Source organism: Meleagris gallopavo, chromosome 14 (genome assembly GCF_905368555.1).
Source record: "Meleagris gallopavo chromosome 14, MGAL_WU_HG_1.1, whole genome shotgun sequence".
NCBI lineage: Eukaryota > Metazoa > Chordata > Aves > Galliformes > Phasianidae > Meleagris > Meleagris gallopavo.
The window spans coordinates 9926751-9941217 of record NC_139417.1 but is presented as its reverse complement, the minus strand read 5'-3'; the positions used below and the strand labels follow the sequence as shown (position 1 = coordinate 9941217).

Genomic DNA, 14467 nt, shown 5'->3' with positions numbered 1-14467 from the left:
TGCCACTAAGTTCTGAGTGTTTGCCTTTCTTTTTAAATGGGTGGCTGTCAGAGAGAATTAAATGGTGCCTAAAGAAGCGTGCAGACATTATAATTAAAGGCACGCCAACCCTGACAGGTAGCAGGGAGTGGAGTTCAGAATTTCAAATTTTCATAGGAAAGGGGGCTGTCAGCACACGCATGTGCAGTTGAGCTCCATGTGTGTCCCCCAGCTGATCTATCCCCAGGTGATTTTTATACACCCATACTTGCAATTAATTGTCTCTGCCTGCTCCATTTCAGCCCAGTACTGCAAAAAGGACTATACTTTAAATCTAGAAATAAAACTGGAATCCATTAGCTGTGATTGCATGTGCTTCTGTGGGGCTTTGCTGTTAACAAGGATAGAAATGATTTAATGGAAAACAGAACAGGGAGCATAAACCTGCCAGCACACGGAGCATCCTGAAGCCATGTAGTCTGTAATCCAGGGCAAATGCCTTCCAGCTAGGAATGACATGCCTGGTGCTCTGGGCACTTTCCTGCCAGGCCATATTATTATAACTATGATCTTCTCTTGCTCCAGATTTTTTATTCTGCTCCTAATTCAAATAGGGCCAAATCCTCCTCCCTTCTACACAGCCCCATCCAACTCACAAACCCAGCTGATTCTTTTAAGGGATAAAGGGAACATGGAAACTGGATTCATATGCTCAGCTTTGACCCTGGTGCTGAGAGGAGGGCAAACATCGTGGTAATAGGATCTTACCTGGTCTCACAGCCCTTCCCAGAGGACTGCAGCTCTGGGGCTGCCAGTCCAGCATCCGTCATGCTGTAGGCTTAGGGCTATAATTTAGAGCACTGATGGTGACAATCACTGCTGCCCAATTGATCTTAGGGCCACGCTGGTCTTACCAGCGATGGGCAGAGCTGATGGGGTGGGCTGTGCTGCCATGGAACTCCTGTTCTACCAACTAACTGCAAATTTGGATATCACACCAGGCAGAACCTGCAGGTAGAGTGCAGTCTACCCACATCTTCCCTTCTAAATCTGTATTTGCCACAATCCCTACTGCATGGTAGTTCTATCTGCCACCTGGGCAGGTGGGCAGTGTATCTGCTTTGCAAACTTCTTGTGCCTCCTTTCTACTGTGAAGGGGAGGTGGGATGTCCCATTGGTCTAGGCTCACCTGGCATATCCATGTCATGGGATGGAACCTGGGGCAGTTCAACAGGCTGTGACAGGTTGCTTTGGCACTAGTAATGGGTTTAGATAGCAACTGAGGGCTCAGAACCAGGCTGATTGGTGGGACTGCTCAGGAATAACCTCCCTCCGTGTCTTCTTGCTGCAAAAATGGCTGTATGATGAAAAATGACAGAAGGAATGTAAAGCTGGGGGATGAACACCCCAGGGATGGTGTTTCTCCCTCTGTTCCACACCTCCCACCTTGCTCTCAGCCTTTCTCATTCCACTTCTGATACCTATCTTTTTTTTTTCACCCCCTGCTTCCCCTGCTCTCCTCCCCAATCTCTCTCCCTGATGGATGGAACCATTAGCGGAATCACTGTAAATAATGTGTAAAGTTAGAAGTTACAACAAGGTATCTCATTAAAGCTGCTTCACTCATCTTACTTCCCAATTAATGTTTAAGGCTTCGCTGGAATGCGGTGACAATATGTCACAGCATATCATTGTGGCAGGCGACAGGATGTTAATAACCCACTGGCCCTTAAAGGAGCCTTTAATGTCAGCTGCAGAGGAGTAAATAACATTGGTTTCTCCTCCATAGCCCGTCCCCTCCCCCTTTTTCTTTTTCTTCTTTTAATTCACTGCAAGAATAAAAGAGTTTGTGCTGAAATAACATCATTATCTCATAAACCCAACTCCCTGCAGAGGCAGAGCACAAAAGGTGTTGCCCAAGGGACTCTGGGATTTTCGGCGCTGTGACAAAGTTGCTCCAACTCCCTACCCCGAAAATTCAAGAACTCATGGAGTGTTTGCCTTCACCAGTCTTTCCACCTCCACTCAGAGCCTCTTTCCTTTTTAATAAAAGAAATCCCCTCATCTTTCTTTTCTTATTAGTAATTTCTACCCCCTTTCCATACCTTCAAGCCCCTAAACACAACTTCACAGCATCAGTGTAGTCAAAAGTTTCCTTTCATGTGTAACAGTTTTATCTACCATTATAGTAACTTTCTTCCTTTGACTACACTGCTTTCTGGAAGATGAGTCATCTTTGCCTTTCATTCTTCTAACTATCTGTTCACTTTGAGCACAATTGTCACTCTACCTTCCTGTTGCCATGTGATGGGTGGGACTTGGGCTCCCCTTGACATCAGTTGCTACAGGCTCCAAATGAAATTGATCCCCATTGAAGTCAAGGAAACTCCACTGGTTCATCCTAGAGCTGCCAAACATGGAACTGAGCCCCTGCATTCAGAAGAGGTGATGTAGCATCACTGTCACCAGTCCATTCCTCTCTGGAGATGTAAAGATCTGTTAATCAGAATGTGATGAAACCAAATGGCCCCATTATTGGAAAACCATTTTGTAGACGTATTTCTCCCATGAGGAGTAAAATTTTTTTTAATTTACAAGAAAATTATCTAGGACTTAGAGAAAGAATCCCACAAGCTTTTTGCTCAGTTCAGCCCCACATCCAGTATGTCACATCAGGCAAATTCACACATGGATTTTTCATGGTCTCAATTTCCTCCTTTACAGTGGGTCTAAAATGTTTGCTCTGCACACCTGAATTATTGCTTTAGTGTTTGGAAAGGTCTTTCAAATTTCAGGATAAACAGTCAAGTCTTGTCACTGTATAAATACTTATTCTATTTATTGTACAAAGGATATTATAAATATATCCCTACACTTCTGTTCTAATAATCAGAAAATTCAGGATGAATATCAATAGTAGGCAACCAGCAAAGAGATTAACTCTTATTGCAAAACACTCTAAAATTAAATGTTAATTCTTTCAAAGATTTAAAATTTCACTAGTCCCAAAATTTTTGGAAGGCTTTATTCTCTTTCAAGAGAGATCAGTACAACCAAGTCGTATTGCACCTTTATATCAGCCTGAGCGGACCATAACACATCCTACAAAGCAGAGAGGTTGGGAAGTGTTTGGGAGAGGGTCACAAGTACAAAAGAACTATGGAACTATAAGACAATAACTGGATGATCATGTAGATGAGTCCAAAGCAGAAAGAGTTTGGTCCAAGCAACCTTGGAGACAGACTTCAGTGCTGAAGTTGCGGAAAACACAACTCCGTGAAAGGAAATGGAGCTCTGTGTCCCATGGGAGTCACCAGTAAGGTGGGAACTAGGAGAGGTGTGTCTTATGGGGAGCACAGGAAACCAGAGGTTTGCCATAAGCCAACGTTCTTGCATAGGAGGGCCTCATGACCTGTGCCTGAAGCCCTGTTCTAGAACTTATTCCCTACATCCTGTTGGGTCATCTGTAAAGGTGAGCAATTCAACTACCTGGTTCTGTTTCCCCACACTGCTGGAAGTTTAACAGATTGGAAGTTCACATAGTTCTTTGAGATCATCAATTAAAGGCACAACAGGAATGCAAATGTGCTCAGCTCCTTCCTCCTCTCTTCTCTAGCTCAAATACATTATTGATTTGCTCAGTGACCAGGGGCCACTTGTCAAAAGTATAACAGCATTAGCAGCACTTGACGTAATAGGGGAATGGAGAGATCTGTGATTAAGTTTAGACAGCCTTGTTTGACTTAGTTAATTGGTTAAATATATTCAGTTACATGTGATGCTTCAGATTTCCGGCTCCAGTAGGGTGTAATATTAATTTTAATTAAAGCTTAACAGAGTTGGCCAAATATTTCTATTTTCTGAGTATTTTTCTTAATAATATAATTCATACTTTGCTGTAAAAGGAAGCAACTGAGGCCTGAAAACTTTTTATCTGACCATGGATGGAAATAGGCTACCATTGAGAAGAAGATAATTTATTATTTTTTTTTCTAATCTGAAGAAGAAATAGGAAAGAACTTGTTAAAATCCCCTCCACTTCAAGTTAGGATTAACCTATGTTTTTCTAGAGAGATGTTTTTCTCCCTTTCTTTAAAAATCTAAAATTCTTGTGACACCCATAACTGCACCTCCTAAAGTTTGCCAAGGAGTCTTCATGCTGGCTGTTAAGTCTAGACAACCCCCAGTTTGATATTCCCTTTCTGAAGATCTGCATCCATCAAAAAAGGAAGGTCAAACAGCATTCTACAGTCTGCCTTTATCCAAGGATCCCCAAAAGTGGGGACTCTTACCACAGATCCCTTTGTGTTTCCAGAGACAGAGCTCTCTTAGTTCCTTCTTTATGAGACTCCCACAGGACACTGAGGCCCATCTTCTTCAGTTTAGCATTGCTCTTGGGAGAGATTATCTGTGCCGGGTACAGGCTGACATGAAGGTCAGATTTGCAAAGAGAAGTTCCATATGATCAAGAAACATCCCTCAGCTCTTGCCTGGAGAGGCTTCAGTTCAATTGCTTTGGTCCTTGGGCCATAAAGGTCTCCATCCAAAGCTGAAGTTACAGGAGGAATGTGCAATTCCTAATAACATGACCTGACTAGTCATTGGAGCAGATCCACCTGACTTCCACAACATGGCAAGGCATCCAGCAGGTGTTCAAAACAGGGAGGTGGCTACCTCCGATGAACCATGTTGATGTAATAATTACAAGAGTTGGTATTGCTTTCCTAATGACAGCAATTGAAAGTGCAAATACAGCCAGAGCACATTAAAAATAGCCCACTATAGCAGCTGCATTAGAGGACTTTTCCCAGTGCAGAGCTCACAGGACCGCCTCTCTGGCTTTCCTGCCAACTCCCAACCCCTCTGCTTTGCATTTCAATTATTTTTCCTTCTCTCTCCTGAAATGCGGACTGTAAGATCTGAAAGAAGAAAGATGGAAGGCAACTCTTGTACTGCCCACCAACCATGCCTAGATCTCTTTATATTACAGGCGGTCAATTAAAAAGATATGATATTTTTCTTCTACAGTATTGGTATCCAGCTCTGCAAGCCTTTAATTATCTGCATAGGTGGAGCCAGGACTGGGAGAGGGTGGAAACATTGTCTGTTCTTTCAGCTGATCCATCCCTGACAGCAATCAGCTCAGGCATTTTGAGCCTCGTGATTAAAAAAAAAAAAATTACCAATTTCTGCTTGTTTTTTCTACTCCTCTCTATTGTAGCACCATTAAGGACTTGATGTCCTGACTTCCATAGGACCCAAATACCAAGAACATATGCAAATATTTTGCTAAACAAGGCTCCCAGCTTGGCCCACATTTATTTAAAAAGTGAGTTCATAAATCTTCTTTAGAGCATCTGTACATGGTAAATGACATGGATGATAACCTTCAGCACCAACTTGTGCTGAGATACTTCTGACTATAGTTAATGACATATCCCAGTCTGACTTTTTATCACCCATTAAATGTACTTCTGCCGCTTGGTAGCAACTCAAAGTGTTTCCTGGAGGGAAATGGGTCTGGCAGGAATGCTCCAGGTATAAATAACATAGCTCATTTCTCTCCTCTCCCACATCCTCCTCTAACCCACTTTGGACAACCCCATCTTCCCAAGGGTGGAGGAATGAGCAGTGTCCAACATGCAACAGAGGTGAGAACAAAATCTATTGCACTGTATTAAGGAGTCTTCTTCCTGCTGTTTAGGCTGTGTGATGGCTGGCAGAACAGCACTGGTGCTGGCATTCAGCAGGTACAGGAGTGGGGTAGCACATAAAAGACCACGGGCAGGTTGGGACTCACCATCTCACCATGCAGCAGTCCAAAGGAAGAATCCTGACATCTCGCTCTTGTTCAGGGTGTCAGAGAAACCAGAGTTATGTTCTCAGGGGAGTCAGTCACAGGGCTGGAACAGAGCAAGATATAATTATGGAATAATGCGTGTTCTTTTCCCACCACTCCCCCCTTACTAAATTAGCTGTCATGTCACTAAAAACGTTTCTGTGTTCCACAATCAGTCCACTTAACTGTAACAAAGCAGCACAGATCTATCAAACTCACAATGAGCTCCACTAATGACCGCTGAAATTACCAGATCTGTCGTGCTTCCCAGCACCCCGCTCCTACCTCCACCTCTCTTCAATCACTGCTCTGCTTGAGGCCTGGCCGAGGGAAAATGAGTGAGTCGAAGAGCACACGAAGCTGCAGCATTGCTCTGCCTTGCAAGTTGATCCGTTGGGTTTGTGTCTTTTTCACTGTGAAGGTGATGCTGGAGAGGGCTGTGATCTGGAGGTGCCAAAGGAAAGCCATCAGAGCTAGAGCCAGCAGTGAAATACCAGCACAGTGCATTGTTCCTGGTCTCTGATTATGCATTTAGCTGCATTGCTAAGCACTTTTTTTTTTTTTTTTTTTTTTTTTTTTTGTAACTGCTCCTCGGAAGTGCAATCTTGCTGCTATTCAGATACAATGTAGCTTCTATTCTCTCCTCCAGTTTTAATTATGTGTCCGCCACTGCTGCCTCTCCAAGCTGGCGGGCTCTGAGATTCATAATTTCAGCCTGACACCATAGTAACCATTTAGTTTGATTCAAGACTCTAATGTCATCACTGGCTAGTCTTGAATAGAGCAGGGAGAGAGGGTGTAATTTGAAGGCAACATCACATAGAAACTGCAATTATTTCTCCCTTTCGGAGGGAAATGTAAACAAAAGGTCATCACTGGTCAGTGCTCTTCATTTCCATCCTCATACACTGACAAGCTGACTTTTTGTTTATTATTTATTTCTTCATCCACCCACAGGCCTCCACACCATCACTGGGAGCAGCAGCCAACATCAGTTATCATCCCCCCATAGCAATGTGACTACACCCCTGGGAGAACTCTTCCAGTATTTGAAGATAGAATCACAGAATCAGTAAGGTTGGAAAGATAAATAAGATCATCGAGTCCAATCATCATTCCATGCCTGTGACTGCTATACACCATGTCACTCAGTGTGACATCTTCTTGAACACCACCAGGTACGGTGACTCCACCACTTCCCTGTGCAGCCAGTACCAATGCGTCACTGCTCTTTCTGAAAAGAAATTTTTCTTAATACCTAAGTTGACCCCAGACAGCTTGTAAAACCACTTGGAGTCCCATTAATATTTTGAAGGGGGCTGTCCGCACGGGGCATGAAGTTTCTACAGCCCTCTTCAGCCAAATGCTGCCACATCCAGCACGTTGTTGACAGTTAGCCCTATCCTTGCAAGGAAGTGGTTTCATTCACCATCGCTCTCTTTTCCCTTTCTCCAGTGCAGATCCAATGTAGAATTTCCTGTCCTTTCCCCTTAAGTTAAATATTTGAGTCTCATGTGGACACCACACTCCACAGCTCCAGAATCAACCCTCTAGTTCCCAAGAGCCATCCTACCCTTCGCCAGCTCAGAAAGCTGCCTTCTAGTCACGCACATAGGCTTATAATAAAAAAGCCGCAGGGCAGCAATGCCACCATCCAAGTTATTAGACCCTGGACCATCGTTTGCAATGTCTCTGGACACAACCCTTCCTTGATTCCACTGGGGAAGGCAGGGAAACATAAGACGGATATCGGCAAGACAGATGAATGTGTGAATGCGGTGAAATGCAATTGACTGGGTAGCATTCACTGCAAATCCCGCTGCAATAAATGAAGCTCGCCTGCCCTCCCCCAATGGCTCAGTGATAGAAAGGAGTTAAGTGAAAATAAATGCTCATATCAAATCACAGGTATTGATTTTCTGAGCTAGTAAATGAAGGCGCTTTATCTCCGGTGGGAGATTGAATGTCTGTGTGCCATGCTTTGCTCCATTTTCATAAAAAGGAAGGCATGGTAGAATTATTTTACCTGGCTTCTCATAAAGTGTAAAGGGAGCAGATTCTCATGTCAATGACAAGAGGTATCAATCAGGAAAAATGCCACGAAGACAATGGAGCCATTGAGGATTGGCAATGGAATAACAAGCCTGGGAGGCTGTCCTTGGACATCAACTCATCCTTCAGCAAATATGGATGAGTGCCCTTCCACATCTCTATGGTCCCTTTCCCCTGCAAGTAACCTGTTCTCCACAGTTTACTTTTGCTTTGCTAGAAGCTAAGCTTACATCTACATCATTTAATTCTTCTGGCTGTTTTAAGATGAGAACAAGGATTTCACTGCTACTTATGCCAGTTTTGAGCTCTAATGAGTTCTAAGCACGATGTGATATTGAAATTATAGGTACATTACATTTAATAATCTGCAGAAAAACCTTAAAGGGAGTTGTCCATTGCCTTGAGGAGTGGTTTAGAAGATCAAAGCTGACTGATGCAAAGTAATTCATGTAGGCTGAAGAAGTCACACTCACAAAGGTCCTTTTGGAAATACAACATCTTTTTGACTGGGTTCATCTACACAGGCATGCCTTGAAATGAAAGAGCTGAACTTCTGCATCTGAGATCCACAGATCTGTGTCCAAGCCTTCCATCTTATCTGGTAGTTACCCATCTTATCAGGCAATTTTCTGGCACTAGCAATCCATCTCTGCAGCCATCCACTCATTTCACTATGCAGTCAGACCTGATATATTTTGCAGCTGATATTTTTCAAAGTAGAAGAGATCAAATGCAAAAAAGAGATGCAAAGAAGCAAGTCACTAAAAAGCAGGCCTTATGCTTTTGCAGCACAACATGGGATTATTCTGGTATAAAGCTGCTGTTGAGCACATTTTTACTCCTGGCCTTTCATGGCCTGGCACACTGAGACCAATCTGAGAAGATCCAGGTGAACATAGTGACAGGGAGAAGCAGAACAGGTGGATTTCATCCAGAAGTGACTTCTGCATGAGAGAAGGATGACTGAGGGATTTTTGTGTTCCTGACATGGAACCTGGTAACCTTTTCTATCTTCAAAGTACTAGACAGAGAAACAACTCCTGAGTACAGAATCCCAGTTTCCAGGAACACAATCAACAATCTTCAGCTTTAAGGCTTTTCTGTGTTGACATAAAGAGGCCTGGGATGCTGTTCAGAGTTCCAGAAAGGCTATCTGTGTTGACATGGCCTGAAGCTATTGCTCTTTCCATCCATAGCATGATAATTTCTACTGACCTCTGAGGGAGCAAAGCCAAGCCCAAGTCCATCTGTTCAATGGAGAAAAGCTCACATGTTCTGTCCTGGATTTCCCACTACTGATATGTAATGAATGAAAAGACAGGTTGTTGATACCAGTTTTCACTACATAAAGACATCTATAGAGGATAATAAGAGAGACATTATTAGAGGTTCAATTTGAAAGGATGGAGGTGGGAGTATGGATCTAAAGAAGCATCAGTGTGAGTTCAAACTTTTGGGAAGAAAATCCATGGTATATGGAAGGCACGAACATGGTTCTGTAAGAGAATGCTGTCTTGATGTCAGGCTCCCAAAGTGGTCTTTGGTGTGCACTTGCAACACAGACATTATGATAAGAGAAACAGTTCTGTGACAGCATTCCTAGAAATTTACTTCATTATTTCTTGGTTACTCTACAGCCTTTCTCAAAGTATCTTCTGGGGAGGTGGGTACTTGAAATCAAGAAGTGGATAAAGGCACTTTTTTGTAGATCTTGGTTGAAGCCAAGTCACTTTTGCCAGAGCTGTGAGGCAAATAGGTGAGATTTTCTTTTTACTCCCAGCAGGAGGGTTGTACACAATGTGTTATCATTTGGTTTTGGTAGGATTTCCATTTTCATAGTGACAATCATTTTACACCATCAAGATTTGTTAGCCTCTCTTTGCACATGCTTTTGGTTTTAGGATGTGGGTTGCCTTTTCATTTTTTTTGGGGGGGGGGTGGGGGAGGCGTGAATGGGGAATCATTGTTTCTTTCGTTTTGTTTTGTTTTGTTTTGTAGTAGAGAAAGAAAACATGTTGCTTTTTATTATTATTCCCCCATCCACATGCCTTTGGTGTCTTTTTCAATAATGTTCCTACTACGACAAGCAGAAACGTTGCCCTGTACAACCTGTATAGAGAATGCAAGCATCAATCCTCTCTTATTAAGCTGAAGCTAAAATGCTCATAGACAAACTGTTAAAAAGAAGAAAGCATCCATGCTGTGGTGGAAAAGGTAAAATGCAGTAATTGTCCAAAGCTTTCAAGGAAGAATATCTCAGTAGGGGAGGGAGGACCTTTTTCCTTTCTGTGACAAATTGCCAGAAGACTCCAGGAAAGCTCACTTCACCAATATATATTTATTTTTAGGCACAAAATCACCCTTACTGCCCTTGATTCCTGCAAATTTGTTGAGAAGGATCAAATACTATTCACTACCTAGCTTCAGGTACAAGTTATCCCTACCTAATATTGCTGCTCTTTTTGAATACTTTCTGATTCTGATTTTTTTGCAGAGTCCCAAAGAGAAAAAAAAAAACAACAAAAAACAGCATTCACGTCTGTTATGTCTATTTGGCAACAAGAGAGAACAGTGTACATATAGAGATACAAGGTGGATTAATCTGATTAAATTTAGGCCTCTAAGTCAAAGCTAGTCACCCAAAAATCCTTTCTTACAGTAGACAGACATCTCATCAATATACAGTCAATGGAACCAGAGGTGCAATTCATCCAATTTCAAAGTAGATGCCTAAAGTAGATCACACGAGTCACAATCCTAAGAGCATATTTCTCCCCACTGACTGTAGAGGGATCCTAGCATGAGTAAACTGTTTTTAGAAACTGAAAGCAATGCTGACTGGCTCAAGGCCCCTACCTTTGAACCCTTGCATGGGCAGCTCTTCTTCCATCATGTTTCTGATGCTGTAGTTATTCACCTCTGGTTCAACTATGGAGATAGGGCTTAAAGGCATAGATCTCACTGAGGTAATCTTGGGGAGTAAAAAATGAAGACAGTGCCCCTAATAATATTTTTATCCTGGTCTTGCACACATCCCACTAGACTTTAGCATGGTAATATGGATCAACCCTCTAAAAGCATCTTCTGGCGCTTAGACATGGATGGAGTCATGGAATGAACACATAAGAATACGGTCCAGTGAACTGCTGATCTTCAGACTTTATACACAACCTTAGTCCAAATAGCAATAAACGTAGGAGTCCAGAGGCTGGAGGTAGGTATCTGAACTTGGTCAGGAATAAGAAATTGGTGGACCGGGTCATTTTTGTAAGGAGAATGCCTTTTTCCTTTTTCTGCTATGAGATTTTTTAAATAACCTTTAGAAAAAGTGCATCTGGGAACTCAAGCAAGACAACACAAAAACAGAGCTGTGAAATGCACACCAGCCAGCTCAGGTCTCACCAGACGCAGATTCCAAAGTCAGATGTGAGATTTTGATGCCTAGTGAAGTTAACTTTTTAAAGCAAAAGAAAGAAGACTATTGCAGTCTGAACAAGTCAGTGCTTCTCACAGCAGTTCTCATGAATCCAGAAAGACAGTCCATATATTATTTAAACCATCCAATTTACTGAACAGCTCAAAGAGGTTCTCTCTACAGCAGAGTTTATGAGGACTCTCAGAAAACTTTGCAAAACATTCTGCTTTCAGCCAGTTCTTCTCCAGCTGTAAGAGGTTTTGCTTCCTTGCTTGGATCATTTGCATAAAGAAAGGTCTTTTCTCCTGTCACCTCTGTTGATAGCACAGTCACCTGTGCCTCTTCAGAAGGAGGTGTTGTAGAGTTTCATGGCTCTAAGCCAGCACCTTCAGATGCAGTGGTGACTCTATTGGCAACATCATAGCACAGATGTATCAGAGAGAACAGGAAAAGATGAGCCATTAATAACATCTACTCTGAGTTCTGTTGGAACTGGAATAGCAGACATTAGCTGGAAGGCAAGTGCTCCTCTCCATGGGTTTGAAGGGAGAATTGTGTTTAAAATCCATCGCAGTACTCAACCAGCAGACTGCCCCTCTGGAGTTCCTTGGGCATCAAAACAACACGTCTGCCATAAAAGGAGGTTCAAGTTCACATCTCCATATAAAATCCACACAAGCAGAGCTCTAAGAAGCTGAGAAACTCAGAAGAAAACCAAACTTTCTCACACTTCAAATAATCTTGGGTCTCAGTTTTTCAACCTGTGCTTCGATGAATGTTTGCATCTGTAGTTAAGGCACCTAAACAAGCTTTTCCTTCTTGTGTAACAATCCTATGCCTCTCCTGGATTTTCTCACATCTGAGTTACGAAGTGATGTGTTTATATTGGAAATGCATGTGAGCAGATCTTCCCTAACTAACAGGGGACTGAAGAGAAACAGCTGAACAAGTACATGCTCGTACATGCACAGACAATGGACCTAACACAGCTAGTTATAAATCTAATAAACTGGCAAGCACTACGATCCTTATGCTGCCCATAAATAATTCACTGCCAAGATGCTTGTAGGAACAGCACCTTCTGGATAGTCCATGGGAAATTCTAACGGGTACCGAGCCCTGCTGACTCCAGTTATTAATCCTGTTTATTGCTGCAATGCCAAAGGGCCAACACAGAATGAGCCCCCTTTGGGCTAAGAACTGTATAAACACAGACTCTTGAGTTTAAAAGGACTTTGGGAGGAGAAAACACTGGTATAATGATGTTAGCCCAGCCCCAGGACTGTCAAGATTCAAAATGTCTTTCCTCTCCAAGAACCAGCAATAGCTTTTAGGCAAAATTCTCTGCTTTGTGTTAGAAATGGACCCAAGATGCTGAGTCTAGAGTCTGACAAGGATGTGAATGTCTCCAGCTCTAAAGGATCCAGATGGGTTGTGTTTATTAGGGTGGTCTCTTAGCAGTATAGATCACCTCAATGGGAGGAAGAGGCAGAGAATGGAAGAGATTTCACCCCTTCCTTCTGGAAATGCTTTGTTTTAGAAATATAATTTCCTTATCAAAAGGCATGTGCCCTGCATTATGAGCTTGCAGAAGTCCCAGCCCTGTTGGTTTTCTCACATTTCTTCACCAGAATATTTCTAGGGAAGAACAGAGACTGGTTTCTGTGGTTCCTCAGCCCCTGAGTTGTTTTGCCTCTAGGAGCCAGGGAGTTAAACCAGGGGAGCAAGTAGTGTCTTGGCAATAGTAATAGATGAAATGAACCACTGCTATTTCAAGGGGCAGCTGAACAGGCATTAGGCCATCACCTGTAGAAGGATCTAAAAATATTCTGTTATCTTTTGAACCAGCCCATCCCCTTCCATTGTGATTTCTACATACACAGTTTCATTGCTGGATGCTGAGTTTTCAAAGGATTGTTGTTGAAAACATTCACTACAGGGTGTCTCTTTTTCTTTAACAAGCAAAGAGGACTGAGCTAGGATTTAGCAGAGGTAGCTATCATCACCTCTCCATCGCTCACTCTATTGCAGCTTAGAAATGGCATTGCAATTGCTCAGCTGTAAAGTGGAAGAGAGCTACCACTCCAGAAAGCTCTCTGAGTTCTACGAGTAAATGCTCCCAGTCAGTGCTGATCAATATTATTGATATTTTTTAAATCCTGAATCACGGTCTTGACTTTTATACGGGCATGACAGATGTGAGGTGGCACTATAGCTCCCTGAGCAAAGACCTTTGCCGTAACTTCTACTGGTCATGAAGCACATAGCTGGTCTTTTGCCTCCTAGCTGAACCAATCACATCATCGTGGGCTACCAGAAGGGTCCTGCATGATCATACTCCAATCTGCAAATCAACTCTTTTATGCTTTCTCTCTACCCATTCACAATGGAACAAGGTGTTTGGACCAATGTCATGCCAGCTTTCAGAAAGTTATTAACTCACCTCAGCCTAAACATGGCGATTGAACACTCCTGGGGAGATCTCCAGAGTTCAGGGCTGGATGCCTTTGTAAAAGGAAGTTTAAGAGGGATGCTGGTTCCCCGTGCAGTAACACCTGCAAAGAAAAGGGGTATCAGTGGAAAAGGAGAGAGCTGCAGAAGTTCTGGAGGTCTCAGTGTGATGAAAAACCTCAGTCTGTGCCTTAAGTCTGACTCTGGAGACTACAGCTGTGAGCTGCAGCCACTGAGGTGTAATGCCCTGAAATTAGACATTTATACATATGTGTATAATATAATCTTGTAAGCTATAAAGCAGAGGTTGGTTCTGCTTCTTCCAAGGTGGGTCTCCCAATAACGCCTTAAATGAAGTGTCTCAAATAAGGATTTAATTTAGACTCAATAAGGAGAGTTATTGCTCCATAATGAAACAGCGAGTAGTTATTGCAAACACATTTAGTGAGGTTTAACAGCCTTGTAATAGGTATGTAGAAGCTGTGGCCTGGCTAGGAAAGTTCAGTGAATATCTTCTTAATCTTAAACAGGTATTTTGGTGGGGTTTTTTTGTTTTTTTTTTTTTTTTTGCTCAGCATGCAACTAGTATTTAATTAGATTTGTATTAAGTAGCAGTCATGGATGAGAAAATACACCTCATTCTCCAGCATTGGCTGCTGTATGCCACCCTCCTCCCCCAAACAGCCACCAGTATTGCCATTTGGAGTTAAATTCAGTGCTGCTGCCCTTTC

General features: G+C 42.6%; 1 long non-coding RNA gene across 1 annotated transcript; it reads right to left on the bottom strand.

The window, feature by feature from the left end:
- Positions 1-1174: 1174 nt before the first annotated feature.
- LOC146543417 (uncharacterized) lies at positions 1175-13974 on the bottom strand. The gene is made up of 5 exons (XR_014886429.1): positions 13729-13974; positions 6104-6262; positions 5780-5882; positions 2270-2475; positions 1175-1336 (listed from the first exon to the last, which is right to left on the bottom strand). It is a non-coding gene; the product is annotated as an uncharacterized LOC146543417 (long non-coding RNA).
- Positions 13975-14467: the final 493 nt, after the last annotated feature.